This window comes from Dendrobates tinctorius, unplaced genomic scaffold (assembly GCF_039654945.1).
Source record: "Dendrobates tinctorius isolate UK_male_01 unplaced genomic scaffold, ASM3965494v1 ptg000150l, whole genome shotgun sequence".
In the NCBI taxonomy this organism is placed as follows: domain Eukaryota; kingdom Metazoa; phylum Chordata; class Amphibia; order Anura; family Dendrobatidae; genus Dendrobates; species Dendrobates tinctorius.
Window position 1 is genome coordinate 1,013,404 of NW_027361817.1, and position 20,459 is coordinate 1,033,862.

At 42.7% G+C, this 20,459-nt stretch overlaps 1 protein-coding gene across 2 annotated transcripts in view; it reads left to right on the forward strand.

The window, feature by feature from the left end:
- Positions 1-20,459, forward strand: part of LOC141049832 (hemoglobin subunit beta-2-like) — a 265,364-nt gene that overhangs the window by 128,565 nt on the left and 116,340 nt on the right. Inside the window, exon 2 of one of the 2 annotated variants that reach the window (XM_073546641.1) lies at positions 4,934-5,015. The exons of the other annotated variant lie outside the window; for it this stretch is intronic. The gene's annotated coding sequence lies outside the window, so the exon portion shown is untranslated. The remainder of the gene's footprint in view (positions 1-4,933; positions 5,016-20,459) is intronic. 2 annotated transcript variants of the gene reach the window in all.

A 20,459-nucleotide genomic window follows, 5' to 3' on the forward strand; every position in this document is an offset into this window, starting at 1 on the left:
AGCGTCTACTTGCTGCTGACTCGAGGATGGAGTTATAGCAGAGCCAGGAGAAGCCACCAGACGCCTAGCATCAGCCTGGGCAAGATGCCAGGACCGACATCTTTGCTGAGCAGGAATCTCTGCGGTCGCAGAGGACATGGCTTGAGATTCCCCCTGTGCAGTGGGGGAAACTCGACACATAGTGCTGTATATAAGTACAGTGACACCCAGGACAAAAAAAGAAAACTGCCGTAAACTGGCCAAACTTCGAGCACGGACAGATATGAGCTGACACGGAGACACCACTACAACAATTGTGTGGCCTGTATTTTTTTGGGGGCTAAATACTGCTGTATAGAGTTGAGCGAAACGGGTCGAAAAAATTCAAAAGTCGCCGACTTTTGCCAAAGTCTGGTTTCATGAAACGAAACCCGACCTTAGCGTGAGGTCAGCCACGAGGTCGGCGACTTTAGCGCCAAAGTCGCATTTCAAAAGATGCTTTAGCGCCCTTTTTCAGCCAATCAGGAAGAACAGACACTGTGGGCAACGTGATGACATAGGCAGCGGTCACCACCATCTTGGAGAAGGGCATGCAAGTGATTGGCTTGCTTTGTGTGGCGTCACAAGGGGTATAAAAGGGCGGGGACGCCGACCGCCATGTTACTCATGCTGATCTCAGAATAGGGAGAGCTGCTGCAGCTGATGATTCTGTAGGGAGAAGGAAAAGTCGAGGAGTTTGTCCGTTCTTACAGACCTACACCTTATAGTTTTGTCCGTTTTTCAAACAGTTTAGTATATTTGCTGTTTGATTACATTCAAAACTAGAGAGAGACAGCGTGTGTCAGTCTGTATACAAAAACATGGAGCTTGACAATTTTACATACACCGTACAGCGGTGTACATGCACGCTCCTCTCTCAGTACCGTGTAACGGCTGTTATCACGGCCAAATTGAAGCTATCTACGTGTGTGACTCTGTAAGGAAAAGTCGAGGAGTTTGTCCGTTCTTACAGACCTACACCTTATAGTTTTGTCCGTTTTTCAAGCAGTTTAGTATATTTGCTGTTTGATTACATTCAAAACTAGAGAGAGACAGCGTGTGTCAGTCCGTATACAAAAACACGGAGCTTGACAATTTTACATACACCGTACAGCGGTGTACATGCACGCTCCTCTCTCAGTACCGTGTAACGGCTGTTATCATGGCCAAATTGAAGCTATCTTACAGACCTACACTCTAGGGAGATTCCAGTTCTGCCCAATTCTATATACACCTTGTAGTTTGTCATACACTAGGCAATTTCTGCCGGTCACATTGCGGTGTTATAGACACAGGGCCTGACAGAATACAACTGTGTCGTGAATTGTAGAGAGATTCCAATTTTCCACAGTCCTCTATCCACCTTTCTTACAACATCCAGAATCTGCCTGTCACATTGCAGTGTAAAATAAACAGGGCCTGACAGAATCCAACTGTGTCCTGAAGTCTACAGAGATTCCAATTCTCCCCACTACTATATACACCTTGTACCTTGTTTTACAGTACCATATAGTGGTGTTTTTTTGGGTACATTTTCCCCAAAAATGAGGAAGTGTGGTGGAAGAGTCCGTGGAAGTGGGCGGGGGTTGGCAGCTGGTAATGATGGTGTTGGTGTTGGTGGTGGATCTGCTGGTAGTGGCAAAAGCAAAATAGCACCTAATGCAGGAGGTGTTGAGCCTGCGTCATCGTCTGGCTCCACAAGGTCTCGAAGGCTCCCTTTTCTGGGAGTAGGTAAACCGCTTTTAAAGCCGGAGCTTCAAGAACAAGTTTTGGCTTACATTGCTGACTCAGCCTCCAGCTCTATCGCCTCCTCTTCTGAAGTTTTAAAAAATAAAAGCACTGAGTCATCATTGGAGGCTCATGTTCATGGACCACACCTTTCCTTGTGTCCTTCACCCCAACCAAAATTGAAGGATGTGGCAGGCCACACTACAGATTACTCCATGGAGCTGTTTTAACATACCATGCCTGGGTTATCGAGTCAAATCGTGAATTACCCAGGCCAAGATGAATCTGACATGGAGTGCACTGATGCACAGCCACTGATAGATGATTCTGCTGGTACATTCACTCAGAGCACTACATTGTCCTCGCAGTGTACTGAGCCAGAATCTGACCCAGATGAAACTCAGGTGCCCCTTCCCACATACTATACCACCATACACGGAGACACAGAGGAAGGTGCACATGATATTGAAGAGGAGGTAATGGATGACCCAGTTGTTGACCCAGATTGGCATCCATTGGGGGTAGAGGGTGCCGCTGCCAATAGCTCAGAAGAGGAGGAGGAGCATCCGCAGCTGGCATCGAAATCGCAACAGCTGTTATCTGGCAGGCCCGGAGCAGTCCTAAAACGGGTTACAAAAACCAAAAGAGTTGCAGGACAGCTTGGCCAGATCGTCAAAATAGCACAGCGTGCAAGGCCTCAAAATGTCTTCCATAGTAGGAAGAGTGCAGTGTGGCACTTTTTTGAACAAAATCCTAATGATCAGGCAAAGGTTATCTGTAAGAAGTGCGCAAAGACCTTTAGCCGAGGGAAAAATCTGAGAAATTTGAGTACCAGTTGCATGCTAAGACATTTAACCACCATGCACTTGCAAGCATGGACGGACTACCAAAACTCACGTACCACATGTGCTACTGCTCCCAAAGAAGGTAGTCAGCAACTCTACATTGTTTCCCCCACTGTCAGTCCACCAGTTAGCACACCACTAGCAGCAAATGTTGAGTTGTCGTTGCAAGGGCAAATCAGTCAGGGAATCACACTGTTATTGCAACGAAAGACTGAATCTAGGCCATCAGAAAGAACACCAACTCCATCACCATCATCAACCCTCTCTCAGTCCGCCATGTCCACCGCTAGTTCCACCATATGCAGCTCTCAAGTCCAGCTCACCCTACCAGAGACTATGAGTAGGACAAGAAAGTACTCATCCTCTCATCCGCATACACTGGGTTTGAATGCCCACATTGCCAAACTAATCTCGTTAGAGATGATGCCCTATCGGTTGGTTGAAAGTGCAGCTTTCCGCGAACTCATGGCCTACGCAGTACCACGCTATGACCTACCCAGTCGCCACTTCTTTTCTCACAAAGCCATCCCAGCCCTCCACCTTCATGTGAAAGACCGCATTGTCCATGCACTCAAGCAATCAGTGAGTGGAAAGTTGCACCTCACAACTGATGCATGGTCCAGTAGGCATGGCCAGGGCCGTTACGTGTCCATCACTGCGCACTGGGTTAATGTGGTGGATAAAAAAAAAACCAACAAGAGAGTGTTCGAATTTGGGTCAATAAGGAAGTATTATATTATAATCTGAGTACAGAAATTCCGGATAATAATAAAAGAAACAATATCCTTAAAAAGTATACCTTTATTTAATTAAATGGGGTAACAATAGTATACAACCGTGTCCTCCGTGTAAATTAAATAATTTAGAATAAAAAATAAAAAATAGACATAGCAGGCTGGCAAGTCATTAATCTCAAAAATACATATATATATATACATGTATATAAAAATAATCACAATATATACAAAATCTCTTCTCATATAGATACGTAAGGATAAGAGTAGTGATAAACACCCCGAGAAAAAACTTTTTTGATGTAAACAAAATGTAAATTTCCAAATATTCAAAAGATTATCACCTTAATATAAAGTGCCAAGTGCCAAAGAAAAAACAATTTAACTATTGCAAAATATATAAAATATAAAGTGCTTTCCCAATAACAACAATATATGACATTAAACAAAGTGCCAGGTGCAATATAACCAAACAGGGGTATAATCGTTGAAAGTGACAAAGTGCATATAACTGGGATAGATAATAAGAAAGAATGAGAAAGATATGTACCTGGAGCACAGCCTGCCGGTCACAGAGAAACACAGCCCCGACGCGCGTTTCGGAATTAATCCTTCGTCAGGGGGTGGTCTCTGATCTAAACCGGGTCCTTTAAATATACATCCACTGATTAATGTCCGGGATTTGGGCCTATTGCGGCGCGCGCGCCGCCATGATAACCCGGATATACAACCCGCCCCCACATCACATGACCGGCAACCCGGAACTAACCGCCGTTGCCTAGTCACAGACGCAGGAGCGAGGAGTCCAGGATCCTGGCTGCGCAAGCGCACAGGTCCACCCACAACAATATTCAGCAGATCCAATGTGAGGGGGAGAGGATTCAACGGCGCATGCGCTAACGGACCAACAGGAGCGTGAATGCGCACGCGCCATCCACAGCATATTGCCATGGACACGCAACGCAGACACACAACCATGTCACCAAAAGCGCACGCGCACTTCCTAAACCCAAACACATGGGTAAAATGTCCATATAAAGAAATGAAATGTAAATGGAGGGGAAAAAGGAAGGGGAAAAAATAAATGGCACTATATCATAATCATAAAGGATTATAGGACTGAATAATAAAATATAATGACCACAATCATATAAATCAAAAATTGTGTAGATTAACAATTAGCATAATGCAATAGCCACAATATAATTAAAATATACCCCCGAGATTATATATTTTATATTCTCAAAAGAAAGAAAAGGAAAGAAAAGAAAAAGGAAAAAAGGAGTAAATAATAATAAAATAAAGAAATAAAAATAAAAATAAATAAAAATAAAAATAAATAAATATAGAAATAAATATAGTAAGAAAAATAATAATAATAAAAAATAATAAATAAAAAATAATAAAAATAAATATAGATAAATAATAATAATGATAAAAAAAATAATAATAATAAAGATAACAATAATAATGAAAATAATAAATAATAAATACTAAATAATAGAAATAATTATATTAATAAATGAATAGAAATTAAGTAATAATAATACAAAATATACAGGGGAAATAGTAATAAAGTCTCCATCTTCTTTTCACTTTCCATTCCAGATGTTTATATAGACAAAATATCAGCATGTCAATCCATGAATCCTCATAGTGAAGAATCTCACTCAATCAACTCACGAAAAAGGTAAAAAATCTAAAAGAAATATAAAGGGTTAAAATTATTAAAAATGAGAACAGATTCAGAGAAAGAAAGAAAGCAGTTCACAACTTATAATTATAAAAAAGGAGCGAAGCTCAGATTCTCATTTAGTCCTAAGGGCGATACTGTGTTGAGGTTCCAGATCCATTTGGCTTCCAACCGAGCCAAGGGAGCACTGATTTTTCCGCCCCTGATATTAGGTTTTATCATATCAATGCCAATTATTCGTAAAAGATCTGCATTGCAGTTATGGTGCATTTTAAAATGTTTCGGAATAGTTTTTAGCATATCCAAATCCTCTATTTCCTTTGCAGCAATAATCCCCAAAACGTGTTCCCGAACTCTTACTTTTAACTGTCTTGTTGTCAGTCCGACATATATTAAAGAACATGGGCAGGTAGCATAATAAACTACTGCTTTTGATGTACATGTTATTGTGTGTGTAATTTTATATGTCTTAGACCCATCTGAATTAGAAAATGTGTTATCCCGATTGACGTTTGGACATGCCACACATCTGCCGCATGGTTTACATCCCCAAGGTGGTTTTGACATTGATAAAAATGTTGACTGGACTGGATCAGAAACATAATGGCTTTTAACCAATTTATCTCCCAAATTTGCTGATCTTCTATATGTCATACTCGGTTCTGATCCAACATATTTGGATAGTATAGCATCGGTATGCAATATAGGCCAAGCTTTCCTTAAACAATTCACCATAGCATCTGTCTGACCGTGATATTGGGTAATAAACCTCACTGTTTTCTCTATTTTGGACGGTTTGGCAGAATAAAGTGCTTCATGACGAGAGGTATTTTTTTCCCTATTAAAAGCCCTTTTAATGGATCGATTACTATAACCATGTTGTAAAAATCTGAGTTTAAGATCTTCCGCCTGTTTCCTAAAATCCTCTTCGCTGGAACAAATCCTACGCAGCCGTAGAAATTGACCGATAGGGATCGATCTTATTAGGGCTGGGGGATGTGCCGAAGTTGCATGAAGATATGAGTTCACTGCGGTGGACTTACGAAACAAATCAGTCTGCACACAATTTTCTTTATCTCTTCGAACACTAACATCCAAAAAATCAATTACATCTTTATTGACTTGGTAAGTAAGATGTATATTAAGAGAATTAGAGTTTAAATTGGATATAAATTCTTTAAGTGTTTCTATTGGTCCTTGCCAAATCAAAAAAATGTCGTCAATGTATCGCGCCCAAAAGAGAACGAGATCCACTGACGACAGATGATCCGATAAAAAGAGGTCCCTATCCCACAGCCCCAGGAATAAATTAGCATATGCTGGTGCAAAAGATGCACCCATAGCTGTACCCTGGAGCTGCAGGTAGAAGGACCCCTTGAAAAGAAAAAAATTGTGTGACAGTGTAAAGGACAATAATTCCTCTACAAATTGATTCATGGACATAGACATTGTCGAAGAACTCAAGTAGAACTTAGCTGCTTTAATACCATCTGAGTGACGTATATTTGTATATAATGACTCAACGTCACAAGTCAAAAATAAAGTATCCTCTCCAATGTGTAGTCCATCCACCTTTTTGAGAAAATCATTCGTATCCTTAATAAAGGATGGTAAAGATTCCACTAGTGGCTGTAATTTGGAGTCAACAAATTTATTGATATTTTCCATGTAATTTCCACATCCTGAGATTATTGGTCTCCCTGGTGGTATGGTTTTATTTTTATGGATTTTGGGTAGCAAATATAGGGTGGGAATGGATGGTTCATCAATCAAAAGAGCCGTAAACAATTCCCTTGATATAACCCCACCATTTTGGGCTTTCTCAAGAATACACCGAAGTTCTGCTTGAAATTTACTCAAAGGATTGAATGTTAACTTCTTGTAGCATGTACCATTTTTTAATTGGCGAAATACCTCCGTCTCGTACAAGGTCTTAGGCCAAACCACCACATTCCCACCCTTATCCGCTGGTTTAAAAACCACATCATTCAATTTCTGAAGTTTTTGGAGACCATCTCTCTCTTGTTTATTCAAATTACTCTTACTGGGATATCGTGAGATTCTCTCAAAGTCCTTACTCACAGTCTTTACAAAAACATCAATCACAGGACAAGTGGATAATGGTGGAAATCTACGGGAACGCGGCCGGATTGATAGAGGGATCTTACCTTCCTCTAACGTATTGTGTTCATGGGCCAAATCATCAAGGATAGTTAGCGCCTCTTGTTCCGCTTCTGTAGGAAATAATTTAAATATAGTTTCATCATGAAAGTAACGTTTAAATAATAGCTTTCTTGCAAAAAGATTTAAATCTTTGATTGCAATGAAAGGATCAAAATACGAGGTTGGACAAAACATAAGACCTCTACTCAATAAATCATTTTCAATAGGAGAGAAATTATGTTTGCTTAGGTTAATTACCTTAAAATTGTTCCCATAATTCTCAGGAGAGTATCTAGTAAAACGCTTTGTAGAGTGATACCTTAACTCCCTTTTGCGTTTAGGTGTAGAGATATTAGATATGGATACAGAAGCGGAACTTGAGGCACCAGATATATCACTCATCGGTGGATTAGATGTCACTGATAAGAGCCGATCCCGTTGACTATCCCCATCGCCATCATGTGACTGATTTTTTCGCCATTTATATATTCTTCCTGAATTGAAATCCCTTTGATCTCTACTGAGTTTGTTACTCTGATTAACTTGTATATCTTTTATCCACTGATCAATATATTTATCTAATTGTAAGCTCATTGATTGTAGTTGTTCACCAGAGAGGTTAGATTTGGCATTATTATATGCTTCCTCCAGACTTTTGTCTATCTCAGACAGGGAATTTTCATTCAATTTAATTAATAGTTCCATTAATTTCCTAGACGTTTCATTGCATGTTGTCTCCCAACTTTGAATAAAGTCTTTATCACTAACCACAAATGACGGGGTGACTTGGACTCTCAGGCCTCTTGGAATAAGCTGTTTGTCAATATAATTTTCTAAGAAGGCTTTATTCCACCAATATCGTATTCTTTTATGTGTTAAATTTTTGATGGTATTAAATATGGATTCAAATTGTGAACTGCCAATAACCATTGCTGTAGTACCACTGTTACCAAAGACTTCTTTAACTCTTCCTTGCCAGGATAATTCCCTAGCTTTGAAGTCCATTATTACCCGCCCCCACATCACATGACCGGCAGTCTGTGACTAGGCAACGGCGGTTAGTTCCGGGTTGCCGGTCATGTGATGTGGGGGCGGGTTGTTTATCCGGGTTATCATGGCGGCGCGCGCGCCGCAATAGGCCCAAATCCCGGACATTAATCAGTGGATGTATATTTAAAGGACCCGGTTTAGATCAGAGACCACCCCCTGACGAAGGATTAATTCCGAAACGCGCGTCGGGGCTGTGTTTCTCTGTGACCGGCAGGCTGTGCTCCAGGTACATATCTTTCTCATTCTTTCTTATTATCTATCCCAGTTATATGCACTTTGGCACTTTCAACGATTATACCCCTGTTTGGTTAATGTGGTGGATGTAGGGTCCACAGGGGACAGCTGTGATGGCACAGTGCTGCCTAGCCCACGGTATAGGAAACAGTTGGCTGTAGGCATTCGACTCTCCTCCTCCTCCTCCAGAAGCGAAAGCTCGTCCACAGAGCACAGTCGCACAAGCACTGCATCCGCAGCTGACAGTGGTGCACACGATGTGTCCCACTATCGATCAGCTAGTGGAAAGTGTCAGCAGGCTGTGTTGCAGATGATGTGTTTGGGCGACAGACACACGGCGGAGGTACTGGCCGACTACTTTCAGCGACAAACTGAGTCATGGCTGGGCAGTCTACATCTTGAGGCAGGCAAGGTAGTTAGTGATAACGGCCGGAATTTTGTGGCAGCCATAGCCCTTTCAAAACTCAGACACACACCTTGCTTGGCTCACACCTTGAACCTGGTGGTGCAGTGCTTCCTCACTAATTATCCGGAGATAACAGGCCTGCTCCATAAGGTTCGAAGACTGTGCTCGCACATCCGCCGGTCGCCGGTACACTCCAGTCGTATGCAGACGCTGCAGCGATTGCTCCACCTTCCCAAGTACCGCCTAATTATCGACGTTGCAACAAGGTGGAACTCCACCCTGCACATGGTTGAGCGGCTGTGCGAACAGAGGCAGGCCGTAATGCATTTGTGGGAGGATACACGGGCAGGTACTTTGAAGGCAGACATGGAGTTGACAAGTGTGCAGTGGTCGAAGCTGAAAGACCTCTGTAAAGTCCTTCAATGTTTTGAGGAATGCACATGGCTGGTAAGCGCAGACGACGCCATCATAAGCATGAGCATCCCACTTATGCGTCTGCTCATGCAAACTTTGACGCACATCAAGGAGCAGGTGTCTGCAGCCGAGGATGATGATGAGGAGGAGGGAAGCCTTGATGACAGTCAGCCATTTTCAGTTCAGAGAACTGTCGCAGACGAGGTGGAGGAAGAAGAGGAGGAGGAGGATGATGATGGGGATGATTATTTAGGGGAGGAGGATGCTTCTCGTGGGGCAAGAGAAAAAGTTGGCGTGGCAAGGTCTGGTACTGGATTTGTGCATGACTGGAGGGATGTGGATTTACCTGAAAGTGCTCCTCCACCCAGCACTCGCAGCGCATCATTGACACCGGGAACATTTGCCCACATGTCAGATTATGCCTTGCAGATCCTAAAAAGGGACCCCCGCATTGCCAAAATGATGAACGATGATGACTACTGGTTGGCCAGCATCCTGGATCCACACTATAAAGGCAAATTCCAAAATATCATGCCACAGGAGAACCTTGACCTAATACTGGCTAACAAACAAGCAACTCTGGTAAACCGGTTGGTTGAGACATTCCCAGCACACAGCAGCGGTGATGGTTGTCACACAAGCCGTAGGGGCCGGGGGCAACTTGGAAGAGGTGTTGGTGGTGCACACATCAGAAGTGGTGTTGGAGACAGGGGTTTCATGACCATGTTGTGGACTGATTTTTCAAGTCCCGCTCACACGATTGGTAATACTGCATCAACTGAAAGTGACAGGAGACAGCACTTGTCAAGTATGGTTACAAACTACTTTTCCTCCCATATCGATGTTCTCCCTCACAGGTCATTCCCATTTGACTATTGGGCAGCTAAACCGGACACCTGGCCTGAATTGGCACAATATGCCTTACAGGAGTTCGCTTGCCCAGCTGCAAGTGTGCTATCAGAAAGATTCTTCAGTGCTGCTGGATCAATCCTGACAGAAAAAAGGACCCGTCTGTCGACCGAAAATGTGGATGATCTAACCTTCATTAAAATGAACCATGCATGGGTTTCCAAGGATTTTGTCAAACCTTACCCTGATGACACATAGCTTGACAGAAAAATGGCTTTCTTTGGTCCGCCTCTTCCTGGGACTTGACCAATTTCGCCTTTATCAGCAGGTGAATGTCCCACATCAACATAGGTCATTTTGTAAACCTCCCTAACTGGGCTGCTTCCTCCCCCCATGGCCGGGGTCACCACCTAGCGCACGCAACTGTGCGAGTGCCGTTGCCCTGGACAGGTGGGTGGGCCGACTCTTGGGCGCGGGCACTGGCACAGGGTCCCTCATAGTGCAATCAAGTGTCTCTGACGGTGGGGGTGCACACCCGCCGTCAGACACACCGCCGTACTATGAGGGGCCCAGTGCCAGTACCGACGCCCACAAGTGGGCCCCCCTTGCTTGGGCAGGGCCCCAGCATTTGCAATGTTTACCTCTCCCTGCTCCTCCGCTGTGTAGTCTGGGCTGTCAAATCCTTCACTGGGACTGCCACTACAAATTTGGTGAACTGATAGAAGATAATGGTTAAGACGTAGCTATGCCCTGTCCCGCTGGCAGGGATCTAGCTTCAGATGATCAATGGCTTCTATTTCTTATGGACGTCGACTCACAATGAGATGCAGTGGTGGTTTCTCATCAGCTTTCACAGTTTTCCTACCCACAGATGTGTGACATTCCAGCGCACATTTTTAAATGTGCCCTCTCATGCCAATCCAAATGAATCACCTACGGCCTGTGGCTTCTGTCTTTTGCACTCCAAAGTTACGTGACAGAGCATGATAGGCAGTGAGCACCATGTTTACATCTCTCCCTGTGATCAAAATTATATGGATATGAGTAATGGCAATGGGATCAACGGTATTGCGATACAGCAACACTTTCTTCACAAAGAAAGGTTTTCGCTGTCTCCATACACTAATTAATTGAGGGTCTGCATCGCCTCTGAGAATTGTGACGGAAGTTTATCCTGTGAATAGGAATTCCTAGATTTCTGCAATCACTAGAATTTATGTCAGTAATTGTACGCATCTCCTTTCCTATTGCGGAGAGTCTGGACTGTCTTACTGAGACAGAAATATATATGAAGATTTAAAAATACCACCAAAAGTGTATACTGGTGTACGCTTCAAATGCATTTCCTTTTTTCTACTTTTTAGATTATTGTTTAATCCATACTGAGAACATGGAGATTTTAAATATTTAAACTATGCTATATATACCTGCTATCCAGTGATAATGTACCCTTTCTCAACTTTGTACAATCTGGTCAAATCCATACTGGGCCTGAGACCATCTGAGCCTGCCTCCTGTTATATAGACATAGGTTTTTAATGTGTAAACTATGCTATACATACCTGTTATCCAGTGATACGGTACCCTTTCTCACCTTTGTCCAATCACGTCTAATCCATACCGGGCCTGAGACAGTCTGAGCCTGCCTCCTGTTATATAGACCTACGTTTTTAAGGTGTAAACTATGCTATACATACCTGTTATCCAGTGATACGGTACCCTTTCTCACCTTTGTCCAAGCACGTCTAATCCATACTGGGCCTGAGACCATCTGAGCCTGCCTCCTGATATATAGACATAGGTTTTTAATGTGTAAACTATGCTACATATATACGTGTTACCCGGTGAAACTGTACCCTTTATCAACTTTCTAGAATCTTGTCGTATCCATACTGGGCCTGAGAACGGCTGCCGAGCTGTTAAGCAAGCTACAGCAACTGTGGTTTGGACATGTAATTTTTTGCATTTTTTCAGGAATGCCGGTTAGACCTAATTCCGTAATTGCGGTTGACCTGCACTTACTGGGAAAACATCGTTCGCGGGGAATAATTGGAATCACAGATCCCCTTCACTAACAGTGTTCTGCTGGTTATCTGCACCTGTAAGCGACAAAAGCTGGTCCTTTCAGTGTAGCGCGCAAGCAGCCCCGGACATGATAGACCATGATAGTGCCAGAGCCTCGCGTATCCCTCTAGTAAGCTTGACGCGTACCGCGGGGGCATGCTGGAGTCTCATTCATTAACGGAATAAAGCTGACAAATTGCTAGCACAACTACAAACGGAAATACCACACCACACACACAATCGACAAAGCTTTCAATATGTGCATCTTTTTTTGAGGTGGCATGGTTGTGGTTTCCCGGGTGGAGTCCAATTAAGCCATAGGCTCCACTCCTGGTGGTGCCCTTTTGGACATTCCTTTAAGGTTCAGCTTTGCAATCATACTGCCCCCGGAAAGCAAACACTTTGCCTTCATGGACACTATTTGGAGGTTCGTGGGAATAACGCCACCCGATCGCCAGTTGGCATAATTTATTGGTGGGAAGTCCGATGGTATATGATCGTGTTCGATTTCAGAATTTTTTTTTTTGGTTGGTATTTTACATTTTTATTTCAGCCTTTCTTGACTTCATAAGGGAATGACAAGCCTGTGTCTCCTCCACCACCTCTTTTTACTCCTCCACCTCTTTTCTAAATGTAGTTGCCCTTTTCCATATGTAATTTTTGTCTTCTGAGCATTTTCTCTGCTTTGGGACACCTTTTAAGGTGTTTTATAATTGTTTTCTATGTGTTTGTATGTGTTTGTGTTTGCCTGCCTTTGTTTTCAATGGGGTTCGACGAACATTCGACGAATTTGCCTCCTGTGTGATAAACCAAAACACTAGCGTGGTGGTGAGCCTACTCCTGATATATAGACGTACATTGTTAATGTTTAAACTATGCTATATATACCTGCTATCTGATGATACTGTACACTTTGTCTACTTTTTATATTCTTGTCTAATCCATACTGAGCCTGTGAGCATCTCTGTGTGACTGATGGAATATATATGGAGATTGACAATTATCCTTTGACTGAATAGAGCTGTACATTTCTGATACAGTGCCATATATCTGATGTTATTTTGTGTCTATTTTGTGCAAAATTTTGAAGTTTGGTGGAAGAGGCCGCGGACGTGGGCGCGGGGGGGCCAGCTGGTGATGATGGTGGTGGTGCATCTGCTGGTAGTGGCAAAAGCACAATAGCAGCTAGGCAGGAGGTGTTGAGCCTGCGTCATGGTCTGGCTCTGGAGCGCATGGAATGATACCTTTTCTGGGAGTAGGTTAACCGCTTTTAAAGGCGGAGCATGAGGAACTGGTTTTGGCTTACATTGCAGAACCAGACTCCATCAAATATGCCCGCCTCTTTTGAAGTTTCAAAAAATGCAAGCACTGAGTGGTCAAGTGCTGGCTCCTGGTCAGGAAGAACCCCTTTCCTTGTGTCCTGCACCCCCACCCAAAGTGAATGATGCAGCAGGCCAAACTTCACATTAGTCCATGTAGCTCTTTCTATCATAACATGCATGGGTTATCAAGTCAAATCGTGAATTCCCCAGTCCAAGATGAATCTGACATGGAGTGTGGGTGGCCAGCCAGGGCAGTGGGGTTAGTCGGTACCGGGCCGGTGTCTCACAGGGATGTGTCACGGTGGTGGTGACCCGTTCCGTGGCCCTGGGCGTCCATGCAAAGGGGTGAATTACGTTTATAGGTGAATGATACGTGACGCCACCTCTGGTTTCTGATTAGATTGACCAGCGCTGCAGTGTCGCTTCTGTGGGACAGAAGTTGTGGTGCAGCTAAGATGTAGAAGACTTGCACAGGTAGGGCTGTAGTCGCAGGGCAGATGAAAGAGTTGGGAGATGGTGTGCAGTGCAGGATGTAGCTGAGCAGTGTGCCAGGCGCAGGAGATAGATGACAGACACAGTCATGCAGTTCCTTTACCTGTACTTGGTAGGTGCTGTCCAGGACCCAGAGTACAGATGGAGAAGGAGTTGGTCAGTCTGGAAGCCAATTTGGATTTCTCTCTCTGCAGATAGGTAGTGTGGCCTCCATTCTAGCGCTTGTCTGAGGTACTCGCAGTGCTGAGTTCAATGAAGTTCCCCCTGTTGATGCTCTTTTGGAACTTTCTCGTATGGCTGGCAGCCGTAGCCTTTTCCTTCTGGCTCACACATGTGGATGCTGGGGCCTCCGAGCCTCAGTTGGGTACAGAGCATTTACAGCTGCTACTTCCTCCGGATTCTGCTGCAGGAACGTCAGTGTCCCTACAAACTCGGAGACCGGAATCCGGACCAGGCGCTCCACCTAGGAGTGAGCCTTAACTCTGCTCATCCTCCAGCTCCCCTTCTCATGTCCACACACTTCCCCTTCCCTGCACAGAATGGCCTAACTTACCTCCTCCCGACCACAGAGAGCAGCTCCTCAGCAGTCATGTTCAGAGGTCTCCCTGCTAGCGTGGAGTGGGAAATGTGTTGTGTGTTGGTTTAACTGCTAGAGAGATCCTTCATTGCTCCCAAGCATGACATCACACTCCCTTGGAGGAAGGTAATGCCACTGTGGCGACCGTACTCCTGGGGACGCCACAAGTGCACTGATGCCCAGCCACTGCTAGATGATTCTGCTGGTACATTGACCCAGACCACAACATTCCCCTCACACTCTACCCAGCCAGAATCTGACCCAGAGGAAACTCAGGTTCCCCTTCCCGCATACTATACCACCTTACACGGTGACAAAGAGTAAGGTGCAGATGAAAGTGCAGGTTCCTTGAGCTGGTGGGGGGGGGCATACTCATGGGCGACGGCACTGACACAGGGCCCCTCATAGTACGCAAAAGTGTCTCTGCCGGTGGGAGGGCCCACGGGAGGGCCCACCTTGAGGGCCCACCGGGAGGGCCCACCCCCACCCGCCGTCAGACACACCGCCACACACCGCCCACCCGCCGTCAGACACACCGCCACACACCACTGTACTATTAGAGGGGCCCTGTGCCACTGCCGTCACCAACGAGTGGGCCCCCCCTGCTTGCTCAGGATCACAGCACTTGCAAAGTTGAAATACTTACCTCTCCCTGCTCCACCACCATGACGTCTTCCGCGTTTCCTGACAGTGATAGTCTGATCAGAGAGAAACGGTCAAGTGCAGTGAGATGGACGATGGGGACGACGAGGAGTCCAGACTAGTACAGGGATTCCATAGCGAGGAGACTTATTTAATTGTTTTCAGTGTTGGGACAGCAATTTTTGGGGAGCACTATACTCTGGAGAATGATATATGGGGCCCACCATACACTGGAGCATTCCAAAGGTGGACATCAGACACTGGAGCAGCATTTACAGGGCACATTATACACTAGAGCATTAGAAATGGGGCCCATTATGTATGGAGCATTATTTGGGCCCATAAAACAGTGGAGCTTCATCCATGGGGACCAACATATACTGTAGCATTATGTGGAGCTTCATCATATACTGTTTCAAACATTATATGGGACCAATGATTCTGTATGGAGAAATATATGGGCCTCATTACTCTGTATAGCGCACTATGCGATGGCCATAATACTGTATGGAGTAATATACTGTCCATTTTTGGAGCTATTAAAAATGGATATCAGTCATGAGATGCAAAAAGTGAAGTATTTTTCATTGTATAGAAGTCCAGCTCACCCACGTCTGACCTCACCGCACCTCAGACTCGGATCCGGCCCTGCCCTGACCGCACAGCAATAATGAAAGAAGAAGCGATTTTTTTTTTCCCAAATCGATCACTGTGGGAATGACCAAACCAACGCAAGTAAGTGTGAACAGTGTCCTGCAACAAATCATTCCCGACATCGAGGACAAAAATCTCCATAAAAATCTTCCAAGCCAAATATGGTCACAATTTCAAATAATCATGGATAGACATAAATAAATCCTATAACACTCAATTTAAGGATTATTTCCATGATTATAAAAAAAACAATGATATTTTCAGATGTATATCTGTAAAATGCAAGAATTGTTGGTTATCGACAAGTCATGTTAGTGAACACTGTCATAAGATAAGGTGCCAAAGTTGATCTTAAAAAATGTGTTTATATCAGGGATTGGTTCCATTAGTGAACAACTAGGGGAATGGCTAGATAGAATATTACAACCTTTCGTCCGCAGGGTTCCTGGTTATCTTAAAGACACTTCTTCTGTCATCCAAAATATGAAACAAATAAGGTGGTCTCCACGATATTCATGGCTAACTATAGATGTGGTGTCTTTATATCAATCCATACCCGTGGCTGTGGCACTATCTGCACTCAAACACCATTTAATTACCTATTCTGATATGACTATGGACATCATAAATTACATCGTAGATGTTGTCCAATTTCTTATGCTTAATAATTATTTCTATTTTAATGGCAAATATTTTATTCAGAGTGCAGGAGTTTCAATGGGAGCAAAGTATTCACCCTCTGTAGCAAATTTGACCATGAGCTGGTGGGAGGGATTGTACATTTATAATCCATTGAATCCCTTTTTGAAGGATGTAATTTGGTACGGCAGATTCATAGATGATATGCTAATCATATGGATGGGCTGTGAAGCTGCCGTACAGAATTTCATTTTTTATTTAAATAATAATATTTTCAATCTTGAATTTAAAGTTCAACATAATCATAATGTCACCCAATTTTTGGATCTGACCTTGGAGGGGAGGATGTTTTCTAGGATTTTCACTAAAACTTATAGAAAGCAGATAGCAGGCAGTACTATTTTGCATGCTACCAGCCACCATCCAGCACATACAATTAAAGCGATTCCATTGGGTGAGATTATCAGAGCAGACCGTATTTGTAACACCCCTGATTCTTATATCGCAGAAATAAATAGCATTGAAAATCGCCTACAAGCTAGAGGATATAAAAATTGGATGATCAATAGAGCCAAAAAAATAGTAGATTCTAATAAAAAATCAAATAAATTCAAAAATTCAAAAAATTCACTAGGATTAGAATTAAATCAAAAATCTAAAAAGTGGAAGAAGAACTATATGTCACAAAATAGCTCACTTACACTTGTTTTGAAATATAGTAATCAATTTGATATCATCAAACGTATGTTTCATAAAAATATTTCCATCTTGAGAGAAGACAATATCCTAAATAATATTTTACATAACAACTACAAAGTAGTATATAAAAAAGCTACCACACTAGCCAATATTCTTTCACCCAGTGCTATCAGATCTTCTCAATCTAAAGGCAATTGGTTATCATTGAGGGGTTTTTACAAGTGCGGTTTGCATAACTGCAAAATGTGCACAGTGGCTAAGAAATGTAAGTTTTTTACCAACACAACTAATAACAATAAATATCAGATCAGTTCCTTTTTGAATTGTAATACTCGGTGGGTCACCTATATTATAGAGTGCACAAAATGCAATCTCAAATATGTTGGTAGCACAAAACGTTCAGTTCGCACCCGAATTAAGGAGCATCTTCATGATATTGTTAAATATAACCCAGCAAAAAATACATCACAGGCTTCTAAACACTTTATTCAAAAACATGACAAAACAATTGAATTTTTTTCTGCATATGCGATTGAAAACCTTCACAAAAAATCCAGACATGGCTTTAATCTAAATGATCTGAGAAATAGAGAGGCTTGGTGGATTTTTCAATTGGACACTAGAGTCCCACAAGGCTTGAATCTTAGACGAGATATCATGTTGCATTATTAGTTACCGCAATAACAATCTGTTTGGTATAATGTCTTTAGTTAAAGCCTTACACTGTCATTATTTGATTTTAATACAAACATATTTAGATTCTGTGACAATTTAACTGGGTTCATTGTGCACTTTATTTAGTGAACTTGCACATGCTTTGATACTTCCAGGTGCTAAAGTTTTAATCACTGCAACAATACGTGTGGTTGTGCAGTGATTGTAAGAAGGAAAAAAAAAAAGAAAACACATTTTTTAAGATCAACTTTGGCACCTTATCTTATGACAGTGTTCACTAACATGACTTTGTCGATAACCAACAATTCTTGCATTTTACAGATATACTTCTGAAAATATCATTGTTTTTTTATAATCATGGAAATAATCCTTAAATTGAGTGTTATAGGATTTATTTATGTCTATCCATGATTATTTGAAATTGTGACCATATTTGGCTTGGAAGATTTTTATGGAGATTTTTGTCCTCGATGTCGGGAATGATTTGTTGCAGGACACTGTTCACACTTACTTGCGTTGGTTTGGTCATTCCCACAGTGATCGATTTGGAAAAAAAAAAAAAAATTTTGAGAAAGGAACGTCTTCAATATCGGAATTGACCATTATGGAACTTTGTTCATACTGATCCTGAAAATAACTCATCCATGTTTGTCTTCGTTTTTTGTTTCCAGTTCTTAGGATTTTATTCATATATAATGATTGTCTATAAGTGTATATTTTCCACCATCATGTATCATATATCATGTCGATATTATTTTTGTGAAAACCCTTATAATTGCTCTACATTTATTTATATCATTGTTTATCAATGACTAACAATGATTAATAATATGAACCATAAAAATCATACATCTAATGACTTATAAATTGCATTGGTCATTATACACATATATATATACAAATTCACTCAGAATAAAACTCAATTGAGTTTTTTTGTTATATACGATCTGAAAGAGCATTACATGTGGTTTCAGTAAGACATTTTTATAATTTTTTTTTTTTTCATGGTTTTGTTTTTTCACTTATTCACTTTTGTATAACATAGCATTATTTGCTGACACATATGTTTCCACTTGCACTTAATTTCCCCTATCAAAGAGGGGGTATATAGTGGAACTGGCAACATTCACTAGTTGTTATGATTAAGGGCATCTAGCCAGAAACGCGTAAACAATGTTCTGTTGTCTGAACAGCATTCAATAAATCACCAGAGCACTCAGCTGGATCGCTTCTTCTTTCATTATTTTTCATTGTACTATGCCGCTATTTCTCTGCAGTATCGGAGCATCATGAGTTGTGGTATGTGTTAAAGGGGCGCTCTTTGGCCCAGGGCACATGAAAACCTGGAGCCAGCCCTACCCCCCCACAAATTTAGCCAAATAACCCCCATTTTCCAGTGCGTAACTAGTATTATGAAGTAAATTAAGGTTGAAAAGCTTCAGTAATCAGAATTGATGTTTTTGGCATTCAAAAGGGCAATGTAGGTGAGTTTCCTGTCTTCCACTCCCTGCCGACTTTGCTTCCCCATTGACTTGCATTGGGTTTCGTGTTTCAGTTGGCCTTCGACTTTTCACGATAATCGGCCGATTTCGTTCGACCCGACTTTTGCGAAAGTCGGGTTTCATGAAACCCGACTCGACCACAAAAAAGGCAAAGTCGCTCATCTCTACTGCTGTATTTAAGTACAGTGTCAGCCAGGACAAAAAAAAACCACTGTAAACTGACCAAACTTTGAGCACACACAGATATGAGCTGGTACGGAGATACCACACCAAAAAATGTGTGGCCTGTATTCCATTTACACCTGGGGGTAGCTATATACGGCCAATAAATCCTACAGGTAGCAGCAGCAGCACCAGAACACAGGAAGGGAATGGACCCTTTTTATATATCCAATGATATACACACATACAGTGCCTGCAGGCCTTGCACTGATGTGTATAGAGCGACGTACACTACCCTGCCTGCCCAACACTGGAACCTATATACTCCGGAATTAGTCCTTAGAAGGACTGTTGGTTTAGCTGGATGTGAGTATTTAGGATAGTATACCCCACACTAACTAATAAATCCCCAACTCTGACCCTATCTCGGCAGCAGCTCTCCCTACACTATCTAAATCCGGAGCTGAATGCCCCAAGCAGGGCGGCATCTGGTCTCTTATACCCCTGATGATGCTGTGCGGCCAGCCAATCACTGCACAACCACAACAAAGATGGCTGCGGCATTTCATTGCCTGGCAGACAATCCCTGCATGTGATTGGGTCTCTAAAGTCCACCGAAAAAGCTGGGTAGAGACCCAAGTTCCCGCTGAGTAATCCCGGAAGTGCTTGGTGCTCGCCGAGTACACCAAGTACCATGATACTCGGGCGAGTAACGAGTAGTGGCGAGCACGTTCGCTCATCACTAGTGTTGAGCGATACCTTCCGATATCGGGAAATATCGGATCAAATTGGATCGGACTGATACCCCCAAAATATCGGGTATCGCCGATTCCGATACCGGAAACCCATGCAAGTCAATGGGGCACAAGTATCGGAATGAAAATAAACCCCTTCATT